The following is a 12,198-nucleotide window of genomic DNA, read 5'->3' on the forward strand; positions in this document are numbered from 1 at the left end:
CCACACAAGGATGTTGGAAACGGGACGCAACTTTTGAATAGAATGAATCTTAGGGTAATGGGTATGCGGGTATGAATGTCTGACTGTATGTGTGCACGTTGTATGTGTCACTTCTGTGATGTCTTCCATGTGACGGAGGCACGATAGGTTCGGTAGTATAATAATAATAATCTGAAATTTGAGGTTGACTTTGCTGATGGCGATGTACTGCTGGACGGTACAGCGATGGGAGTAAACCAGGTGAAGTCCTTCACCAAGTCTGCCCAGAGTCGGTCTTTTGTGGAGAAGCTTTCGAGAAGCCATTGCATCGTGTGTACATGCACTGTGTGGAACAGAATAGCAATCCCTCCGACTCCTTCGCCTGGATGAAGTCAGCTGGTCTTAAATGTGAAACTGAGGGCTTCCTTTTTGCTGCTCAGGACCAGTCACTTCCCCACTCGTAATCGCCTAAATGTGATTCTTAAAGAGAATATTAACATGAAATGTCGACTTTGCAATGAATTCGCAGAGACTGTCCAACACCTTGTCAGTGGATGCCCTTCCTTGGCACAAACAGCATATCTTAAACGACATGATGGCATGGCTCGCTGCTTTTACTACCGTCTCCGCCATGCCTGTGGCTTTGACTCCGAGGTCCATCCATGGTACGACCCTGAACATGTCCAGGGCGTCATGGAAAATGATGCTTTCAAACTTCTGTGGAATAGGCCCATATACAGCCTCAGAAGAATTCCTGCCAACAAACCTGATCTTGTCCTTTTTGATAAAGCCAATGAATTTATATATATCATTGAATTTTCTGTCCCTTTTGACAGGAATGTGATTGACAAGATTAAGGAAAAGCATGATAAATATGCGGACCTCGCCTTTGAAATGTCTCGCTTGCATCCCAAGTACACTGTCGTCAGGCTCCCCATTGTTCTCGGTGCCCTTGGTTTGGTACCTCCTGATCTTTTGGCACAGATCAGGGAGAGTGCCCGGTTCTCCACCGGGAGTACAGCTCTTCTGACACTCTGGGTAATGCAGAAGGCTGCAGTGTTGGGGAGCCTTCATATTCTCCGGAAAGTTCTTGGTGGGTTCGACTAGGCAGCGTTTCCTGGGAGAAGTCCCATTCGCTGTCTGGGCTGCGTGTAGAGGGGGGAAGGGCCCTGAGCTGATGATGAGCCTTACCATCCTGACTGTGCCAGGATCACCCGAACCCTCTCTCCTGCATATTATCTTTAATCTGTAAAACATAATAATAATAATAGTGTTTATACATAATGCGCACATACCCACACTCGTAAACATGCTGTTGGCGCTAACATATTTCAAGTACATTCCATGAAATATCACAAAATGTACTTACCGGTTCATGATGAAATTCAGCCATAGTGTAAAGAAGTATGTTATGAAGGCTCACGATAAAATGTATGTATGCAAACAGCCTACAAAACATACATTTTGAAAATATATTTCTCTTTTTCAAATCCAGATTTGAATTTCCCACTGTGTCAGTCAGGTGGCCAGAGGAGGTGCGTTTCCATAGAAACAAGCCTGTGAGTGGGTTAAAAGTTTCATTCAGGGTTTCATATTTCAGGCAGGCTGTGAAAATGACATCCTCCCCACTCCCCTGACCCCAAGCTGTGCAGGGTTAGGGCTGTACACTTATTTGATGCTGACATCACCATGTTGAAGATTTTATTTTCAGAAAATAAGTAAAATTTGAAAATTCATATATGCTAATCAAATTAATCTCTTTAGTCATCAAAACATGTAGTGAAAGGGTTGTTGGGACATTTACTATAAGGCACATGTTTATTCTAGTAGTAAATTCCAAGGTTAACCTTTGACATCGCCAGGCTCTTGCCGGGCACCCATAGCCGTTACAGTCCTGTCATTCTTGGGCAGATAACATCTACACTGCTGAGGAGTAGCCAATGGGAGACTATATGGAAACCCACGGGGATTTTGGAGGTTTGCACCCCGGCCAGCTGTGGTTCGCCTTAATGTGCCTTTGTTTTCGGCACTCTATCTGTACTCGTATGTTACACAACAGTGGAGCCAGAAACCTTATAACCGAAATGACGTGTTGGCGATGTGAAACCAAACTCGCTCATGGTGTTACACATCTTATACAAGAATGATAAGATAAATCTAGGGTATAGAACAGCTGTTGTAAACACTTTACACTGCTGATGAAACGAGAACTCCTGAAATGTAATTATTGATGACATATATTGACTCAACCGTATCATGATGACAAGGGACAGATGTTGTTTTTATACTGCAAATGTATTTAAATGGCTTTATTTCATGGAAGCAACCTCCCCAAACACCCAACAACAACCAAAAACAAAACAAAAAAACAAAAAACCCACCAACAAACCCAAATGAATCCAGAACTCCTTCCATCTCTTCTACGTGTGTCGTTAACGTTAGTGACAGAGGCAAATACATATTACCGTTTGTATTCGTCCTTGGTGTCCTATTTCATTGTTAGTGTGACACTTCATCACGTGTCCGTTCCATTGTTGCGAGCAAGAGGAATGTGCTTGCTGTTGCGATTAGGATAACTGAACCCTTTGGGGACTAGGTTACACCTTCCCAGTAATTATAGTTATCTTTTTGATCCTAGAAAAATATCCTGAGTGTGGAAAAATAAATTTGTCACTGGGGATTTATTGGAAAAATTGGATGTATCTAGCCGAAGCCAGCGGTGTGTAGAGCAACAGCTTAATGGGATTTCGCAAGATCGATGTGTGTTTGTCATTCGGGACACTGTTTAAATTGAAACGCCAAGTTATGGTAATATATCTGCTCATGTTCAATGATAACACTATACGGACCCCAATTCATTATGTGTACTTTTAAACTAAAGAATGCAGAGGTCATATTGATTACACGTAAACGTGAATTTCTTTTGTAGTTCCACAGGAAACTATGAGAAACATTCCTTTTTGTGCACTCGCCTACCATAAAATCTAAGCTTCAAGGAATCCGATTAATTTTATAACATTTCACAATGCCATGAAGAACGATTGATAACGTTGCACATCTCAAGCAAAAACGTTCAACGTTCTCTGCCCTAGGAAAGTATGCGGCACGTTTTAACAGGCATTTCTTAGCAGTCATAGTAAGATGGATTTATAACACAGCATACAAGTTGTAAATGTTGTGCAAAAAGCTGGTAAAACAAAATTACACGTGCACGGTACTGCAGACCAATGGCGATAATCTTCAGCATACCCCTAAGTAATTTCTTTAAGCCGCAAGCAATACCCCATTTACTACTATATATACTTACAAACATATCATATCGTATTATCTGATCTGTCATAATATGTCATAATATGTAATGTTTATTATTTTTTTTATTGCGCCGCGCCGAGCAATATTCCAGGTAAATGGCGGCGGCCTGTAAATAATCGTGTCTGGACAAGACAATCCTGTGATGAACAGCATGAACATCGATCTACGAAAAAAATGAGATAAGATAACATATGTCAACCAAGCCAGGGAGCCTGACCACCCGATCCCGTTTAGCGGGAAAATTGCTTATAAAATGGCTTCAAAAACTACTCGCTTGCTCATATTCTTGATACGAGTTTGCAAGCCCCACTCGTTTACAAGTACCAACCCTAAGACCGCTTTGAAAAAAGGAGACTCAGATCGTTAAAAGAAATTGTCATTGAAATTACGAAACATATTTGTCTCGAACGAAATTGCCTGTCCCCTAAAATTAAAATTATCGGTCCCCAAGCGAATTGTCAAAAATGGTCACAGCGATACCAATTACGAGCTTAGGCACCGTTTTGGTGTTTATATCTCTCCATGGCCTTTTGTAGATTGTGTCTCCAAACACTCCAGCCGCGGAAAAGTAGACGGCGTCTGTGGACAACTCACACTGATTAGTTAATGGAGATTGATGAAGTTGAGGTCCACGTTCAAGCGTCATATGCCATTCATGAGCTACTAAAACATCAATTCCTTCCAGAAGATTATCGCCTGGTTTTTATGGTGATTGGTTACTAGTTCTCCGAGCATTCTTATACTGCTAAACCCACAGATTGTCGAACACCTAGTTCATATTAGATGGCCATATTTACTTGATCAAGATGAAGTTTAATATTTCTCATCGTTCGCTCCAGTCTTTCCAAAAGTTACTTGCGGAGCTGAACTACACTTGCAATCCCTAAATAGGTGTTTCAGTTGTTGTTTTCCTGGTTCAGCCTTGGTTTCCGGATTGCAATTGGAATATGATTCGGAATTGGCCAATAATAAGTTCCATTTCGTCAAGTGAACGTTATATCTTAGTGAAACCAGATCACGGTTAAACGATGCAGTTTAGATAATGACCACAACGAGCCATCGGTCGCAGATATCTGCTGCTTTTCAACAGTTCGGAGAAGTATCATCGGAAGACGACACCTATCCGAAAATACTGTGATGATGATTTCACTAAGCTGTTGGACCAAGAGACGACAAGCGCCATTTCAGTAACTGAATACTTGACATTTTCCTGTAAGGTTGTCAGGTTTTGTAATCAGGCTTATATAAGCTGGTACCATATTTAAACAAAACCGAGACTAAGTTTTCAAAAATAGACAGAAAAACCTCGAGATTAAAATCTAGAGCACACCATTACAACATCGCATACTTTTAGAACACTATATCTGGGTATGTGTTTGTGTAAAGAAATATGTTTTCCTAAGATGGTTAATTGCCAGTGTTTAAAGGTTATTCTTCCCGGATAAAATAAATTAATATTTGTTTTTCATCACCATTTGATTATAGTTTTTGAAACACTATTAACATTTATGCTTTATGTTTGAAGCTACCACTTATCGATCGATCAACCTCTGTTAATATCCATAATGAGTATATGACGTGAAGGGATATAACATGGCATGATATAGACAGTACAGTTTATAGTTAATACAGACTGGGTGAGTGAGTAAGGTTTTACGCCGTTTTTAGCAATATTCATGCATATATCACGGCGGGAGGACATATAGGCTTCACACATCGTACCCATGTAGGGAATCGAACCCGGGTCTTCGGCGATGAGCAAACGCTTTAACCACTACGCTACCCCACCGCATTAACTGGCATGTTAACTGACTGGTACAATTAATCCTGACACTTATGAAAGAAACCACTGTATTTTGAAATTTGAGGTAGTCTCACTGCACATTAGAAAGTGCTTATCTTAATTTGGAACCGACCACTTAAGCTGTACAGGCGTAATATTAGCTAAAAACATTTCTCACCGTCAAACCAGACAATGTTAAGATGTTCTACGTGAAATTCGGCGCCAGAACAATGTTACGATATCAAATACCGACACTTCTAATTGGTGACGGGCAGTCATCGTCATATACCTTGACATATGGGATATTGACAGTGCGATGCATTCACACGCATAATCTTTTTGTGAAAAGGCATTAAAGTCTAATAGAATAAGATACTTGATTCTTGTCATGTTGTTTGACAATTTACCATTCTTCAGTGTCAAACATGTCTAGCACACTAAAATTACCTTGATTGCTTTGCGTGGGTACATTATGACATGTTTTGTCAATAATAAGTAAGGTTTGATCAATATAGCGAGTGAAAGAATTACGCTTTGCACAAATACAGAAAATAAGGAAATTCGCTTCACTGGAAGCTTGTATAGCAAGGATAGTCGTACTGTCACCATGATCAAACAATCTTTTAGCTCGAGTTGTATGACGCTCTTTGAAAATGTTGGAGAAATTGTAATAAAGTGTTGTGGATACTTTATTGTCACTTCATTTCCAAACATTTATGCATCCATCTCATCTTATGTTCTGCTAGTAACCAATTCCAGAAGAAGTAAATTATGTGTAATTATTGAACAGCATATCAGCAGCAAACGTTCTCATTTGTATCACGAATGTAGTGGCATCCATGAATGACCTCGATCTTAGAGGGGCGGTGGGGTAGCCCAGTTGTTAAAGCGTTCGCTCGTCACGTCAAAGTCCTGGGCTCGATACTCTACATGGGTACAAAGTGTTAAGCCCATATCGGGCATCCCTGGATTGCTGGAATATTGCTTCAAGCTGCTTAAAACTCTTGCTTTTGTACTCAAATTATCTAAAGAATGTAAACATACCAAAGCATATTTAGTGCATCACTTGCATCAGAAATATTCGGTAGTCTGAAGTTGTTTTAGTTACCCTCTTGCTTCGCAATCAGAATTCCTTATCCAGTCGCTGCTATATGACATTGCGTCACGTTACGGAACCAACTTGGATTGCAATGTGTACATCAAGGTGTCTCATATTTTAGCCTGTAAATTGACCTGTCCAAAATGCGCTGTATATTAATTGTTATCAATAAAGTCATCGATATCCCATCACTCTGAACAAGTCTGTAAACATCTCCGTGCTCTCTGTATCAATGTCAAGATCAAAGTGAAATCTCCCATAGGAAGGTTGTTGTCCAATGCCTCACTCAAAGAATGCCCTATATTCTACAGGGGGTCAAAACTGGAATGTTTTATCTCCGTTGCTTGACATTAAATTCATATTTATCTTCTGTCTGCAGATAATTAATATGAAGCTCTTGTTCTACACATTGTGATATCGATCACACATGATAAATAATAAGCCACAGGGAATATCAGTAAAATAGTCAAAAGCTCTTCATCATATCTGGATTCGATCCTGAATCTTTCATGTAAATCCTTCTGTTATTGATTTCTCGTAGATGCCGGCTCTGTGACTACAGAATATTAGCGACAGCGACCAAAGACTACTCGACTTGAGATCGTAACTACATGAGACAACTGTGCGCCATCATAATACCAATTGCTTTCTGGCACCCATAAGTGGAAATGGTCGTAGAATTACTGCAGGAAAAGAATGTAGAATCTGCATCTAAGTAGCGAGATTGTCCTGGGAATGATTGTATGCATCATGAGACTTTAACAGACTGTTTCCAAAGAAATCCGAGTAGCAAGATATCCCTGAGGCTGAGCTGTTTTTTTCTGGCTGGAGAAAATGAAATTATCGTGGCCCGACTGACTACGTTAATCTTCTATACAAACGCATATTAACATTTTATTCAGCTTCCAAATGTAAAAGTTCGAAACGGGAAAGGAAGTTAATACCAAAATGGTCAGTCTAACCTTGATATAATGCTTCTCTCGTCCCTGTGATCTTGTATTTGGTAGACTAAAGGCACTGGCTAGTCGAATTTCCTATGTGGAAGGGATTTTTTTATAGCTCTTGTATAGTCATTACGAACTTATATCACATCTTATATTAAATAGAATAGAATAAAAGAGAACCAAACCAGCAACAATTTGATGACGTTATACTTCTGATGAAACATATAACTGTCCAGCACTAAGATATACAGTATATAAAACCACACAAGGATGTTGGAAACCGGACGCAACTTTTGAATAGAATGAATCTTAGGGTAATGGGTATGCGGGTATGAATGTCTGACTGTATGTGTGCACGTTGTATGTGTCACTGCTGTGATGTCTTCCATGTGACGGAGGCACGATAGGTTCGGTAGTATAATAATAATAATAATAGTGCTTATACATAATGCGCACATACCCACACTCGTAAACATGCTGTTGGCGCTAACACATTATTACCCCGGATAACCGTCAAAGCTCTCTTCCGATGCAAAGCAATGCAGTATTCAAGTACATTCCATGAAATATCACAAAATGTACTTACCGGTTCATGATGAAATTCAGCCATAGTGTAAAGAAGTATGTTATGAAGGCTCACTATAAAATGTATGTATGCAAACAGCCTACAAAACATACATTTTGAAAATATATTTCTCTTTTTCAAATCCAGATTTGAATTTCCCACTGTGTCAGTCAGGTGGCCAGAGGAGGTGCGTTTCCATAGAATTAAGCCTGTGAGTGGGTTAAACGTTTCATTCAGGGTTTCATATTTCAGGCAGGCGGTGAAAATGACATCCTCGCCACTCCCCTGACCCCAAGCTGTGCAGGGTTAGGGCTGTACACTTATTTATCACCATGTTGAAGATTTTATTTTCAGAAAATAAGTAAAATTTGAAAATTCATATATGCTAATCAAATTAATCTCTTTAGTCATCAAAACATGTAGTGAAAGGGTTGTTGGGGCATTTACTATAAGGCACATGTTTATTCTAGTAGTAAATTCCAAGGTTAACCTTTGATATCGCCAGGCTCTTGCCGGGCACCCAAAGCCGTTACAGTCCTGTCACTCTTGGGCAGATAACATCTACACTGCCGAGGAGTAGCCAATGGGAGACTATATGGAAACCCACGGGGATTTTGGAGGTTTGCACCCCGGCCTTTTTAACTTCAACTGATTTGTAACCTGAGCTCCATTCACAGTACCACACACCACACACGTGTCAGAGACCTATGATTGGGGGTTAGAGCCAGCCTTATTGTTTCATTCCTTTTAGCACTATACCTCTACTTGTATGTCATACAATATTGGAACCAGAAACCTGATAGCCAAAAAGGTGTTCTTGGCGGTGTGAACAGAAGTACGAGATTGTCGGTAGTCTATGTCTCCACAATTCGTTGGCCGAATTACGTCCCTTAGACGTGTCAGAATCTTATGTTTGTTGATTAGAGCTGTGGTTCGCCTTAATGTGCCTTTGTTTTCGGCACTCTATCTGTACTCGTATGTTACACAACAGTGGAGCCAGAAACCTTATAACCGAAATGATGTGTTGGCGATGTGAAACCAAACTCGCTCATGGTGTTACACATCTTATACAAGAATGATAAGATAAATCTAGGGTTTAGAACAGCTGTTGTAAACACTTTACACTGCTGATGAAACGAGAACTCCTGAAATGTAATTATTGATGACATATATTGACTCAACCGTATCATGATGACAAGGGACAGATGTTGTTTTTATACTGCAAATGTATTTAAATGGCTATATTTCATGGAAGAACCCCCCCAAAAAAACCCCAAACCCCAAAAAAAACAAAAAAACAAAACAAAACAAAACAACCCCCCCCAAAAAAACACCAAGAAACCCAAATGAATCCAGAACTCCTTCCATCTCCTCTACTGTGTCGTTAACGTTAGTGACAGAGGCAAATACATATTACCGTTTGTATTCGTCCTTGGTGTCCTATTTCATTGTTAGTTTGACACTTCATCATGTGTCCATTCCATTGTTGCGAGCAAGAGGAATGTGCTTGCTGTTGCGATTAGGATAACTGAACCCTTTGGGGACTAGGTTACACCTTCCCAGTAATTATAGTTATCTTTTTGATCCTAGAAAAATACCCTGAGTGTGGAAAAATACATTTGGCCGAAGCCAGCGGTGTGTAGAGCAACAGCTTAATGGGATTTCGCAAGATCGATGTGTGTTTGTCATTCGGGACACTGTTTAAATTGAAACGCCAAGTTATGGTAATATATCTGCTCATGTTCAATGATAACACTATACGGACCCCAATTTATTATGTGTACTTTTAAACTAAAGAATGCAGAGGTCATATTTGTAGTTCCACAGGAAACTATGAGAAACATTTCCTTTTGTGCACTCGCCTACCATAAAATCTAAGCTTCAAGGAATCCGATTAATTTTCGAACATTTCACAATGCCATCAAGAACGAATGATAACGTTGCACATCTCAAGTAAAAACGTTCAACGTTCTCTGCCCTAGGAAAGCATGTGAAGTAATTTCTTTAAGCCTAAAGCAATCCCCCATTTACTACTATATATACTAATAAACATATCATATCGTATTACCTGATCTGTCATAATATGTCATAATATGTAATGTTTATTATTTTTTATGGCGGCGGCCTGTAAATAATCGAGTCTGGACAAGACAATCCTGTGATGAACAGCATGAACATCGATCTACGCAAAAAAATGAGATAAGATAACATGTGTCAACCAAGTCAGGGAGCCTGACCACCCGATCCCGTTTAGCGGGAAAATTGCTTATAAAATGGCTTCAAATACTACTCGCTTGCTCATATTCTTGATACGAGTTTGCAAGCCCCACTCGTTTACAAGTACCAACCCTAAGACCGCTTTGAAAAAAGGAGACTCAGATCGTTAAAAGAAATTGTCGTTGAAATTACGAAACATATTTGTCTCGAACGAAATTGCCTGTCCCCTAAAATTAAAATTATCGGTCCCCAAGCGAATTGTCAAAATGGTCACAGCGATACCAATTACGAGCTTAGGCACCGCTTCGTGTTTATATCTCTCCATGACCTTTTGTAGATTTTGTTTCCAAACACTCCAGCCGCGGAAAAGTAGACGGCGTCTGTGGACAACTCACACTGATTAGTTAATGGAGATTGATGAAGTTGAGGTCCACGTTCAAGCGTCATATGCCGTTCATGAGCTACTAAAACATCAATTCCTTCCAGAAGATTATCGCCCGGTTTTTAAGGTGATTGGTTACGAGTTCTCCGAACATTCTTATACTGCTAAACCCACAGATTGTCGAACACCTAGTTCATATTAGATGGCCATATTTACTTGATCAAGATGAAGTTTAATATTCTCATCGTTTGAGTTAAACATTAAGCTGCAATTGGAAAATAATCAGAATGATGAGATACGGATGCACGTACAGCACCGTATCCTTTCCGCAGATCGATTCAGAGTAAATATTGGCTCAACGCGGAGATGATTGCTTAGGATCGTATTTCTGATATGCGTAATTCGAATGCCCATCGAAATACAAAAAACGGTGATGTAACTATCGGGCTTCAAAGAGTGTCAAATTTAACGAATGGCGAATTTGTAAGCATTTACAGCCTTTTCATGTAAATTGGAGCAAAAAAGCGATTCCAATATTCCCCAGATATCTAAAAGCAGAGTTGATTGTAAGACTACGCCATTGGCATTTGACATGTCACAAACACATGCAAAGGGAGGTCAATTGTTCACCAAAACTAAATACGGTAACATACGCTGAAAGTCAGAATAGGGAATTGTGTGGACAACATTTAGCCGCTTTTGCGTCAAATATAAAAATGCAATCTGCATGCCTACCATTAAACTGACTGACTGACTGAGTATAGTTTTACGCCGCTTTTAGCAATATTCCAGCAATATCACGGCGGGGGACACCAGAAATGGGCTTTACAAATTGTACCCATTTGGGGAAGCGAACCCGGGCCTTCGGCGTGACGAGCCAACGCTTTAACCACTAGGCTACCCCACCGCCCCCTACCATTAAACGTTCTGAACGCGTTACTGAGGCATTGAATGTGGTAAATAATCCTGATCGAATAACTTTTTGAGCAAGAGGTGTATTACTCTCTTTGAAGTCTGTGTAGGATTGTTCATCAAACGTTGTGGAATGCAGACACCAGAGACTGGAACTCTTGAATATTGCTTGACATGAAGGGAATTTTGAAGTCATCCCATAAAGTCTCTTTGACAGTTTTTGTGACTGAATCTTTATGCATGTCTCTAATAGGAAACATAAGGCCTTATTTGCCTCCTTTATTTCCAGTTCAGGTGGGTAAATTGGTGAAAGGAAATTGGCTATTGACTGTCATTGAACTTTAATTCACTGTCAGTTAGTCTAGTGATTGAAGCGATTTTAAAATGCAAATGAAACCCAGGTTGGTTAAGTCTGGTCCAGGAACGTTTTTATAATGCCCCCCGTTAATATTTTGCTAAATTAAAGCTGAAACATTGGCTCAAGCCGTAGCCTTCAAGGGTCACAGTTTTGTGTGAACGGTATATAAATATATCTGGTTCTTCTTCGTTGAACGGTGCGGCGGGGTAGCGTAGTGGTTAAGGCGTTCATTCGTCACGGCGAAGACCCGAGTTCTATTCCCAACATGGGTACAATGTGTGAAGCCTATTTTCTGATGTCCTCCCTCCATGATATATGCATGAATATTGCTAAAAGCGGCGTAAAACTTAACTCACCCACCCAGTCTGTATTAACTATATGCGGAGCCCATTTCTGGTGTCCACCGCTGTGGTTTGACTGGAACATTGCTAACAGCGGCGTAAAACTCAACTCACTCACTCTCCGCTAAACCAGTATACCTACCTTTGAACAATATCAAAAGAGATTCTTTACAAACTATAACCGTTCTGGAATTGATTAGGAGGGGTAAGAGCTTCATCACCATGACCCAAGTCCTTTAGGAGCGTAACATATGTAGTCATTGTACTATGTGCCCATATGCTTTGTAATGCGAAGATGACTGAACA

The 12,198-nt window shown here is 40.1% G+C and overlaps 1 protein-coding gene across 3 annotated transcripts in view; it reads left to right on the forward strand.

Annotated features, from left to right (window-relative positions):
- LOC124259611 (FMRFamide receptor-like) overlaps window positions 1-12,198 on the forward strand; it is a 195,936-nt gene that overhangs the window by 154,561 nt on the left and 29,177 nt on the right. Inside the window, exon 1 of one of the 3 annotated variants that reach the window (XM_046693779.1) lies at window positions 6,715-6,776. The exons of the other annotated variants lie outside the window; for them this stretch is intronic. The gene's annotated coding sequence lies outside the window, so the exon portion shown is untranslated. Of the gene's footprint in view, window positions 1-6,714; window positions 6,777-12,198 lie in introns of those variants that run through there. 3 annotated transcript variants of the gene reach the window in all.

This window comes from Haliotis rubra, unplaced genomic scaffold (assembly GCF_003918875.1).
Source record: "Haliotis rubra isolate DU_JTF1 unplaced genomic scaffold, ASM391887v1 Scf73, whole genome shotgun sequence".
Taxonomy (NCBI): Eukaryota; Metazoa; Mollusca; class Gastropoda; order Lepetellida; family Haliotidae; genus Haliotis; species Haliotis rubra.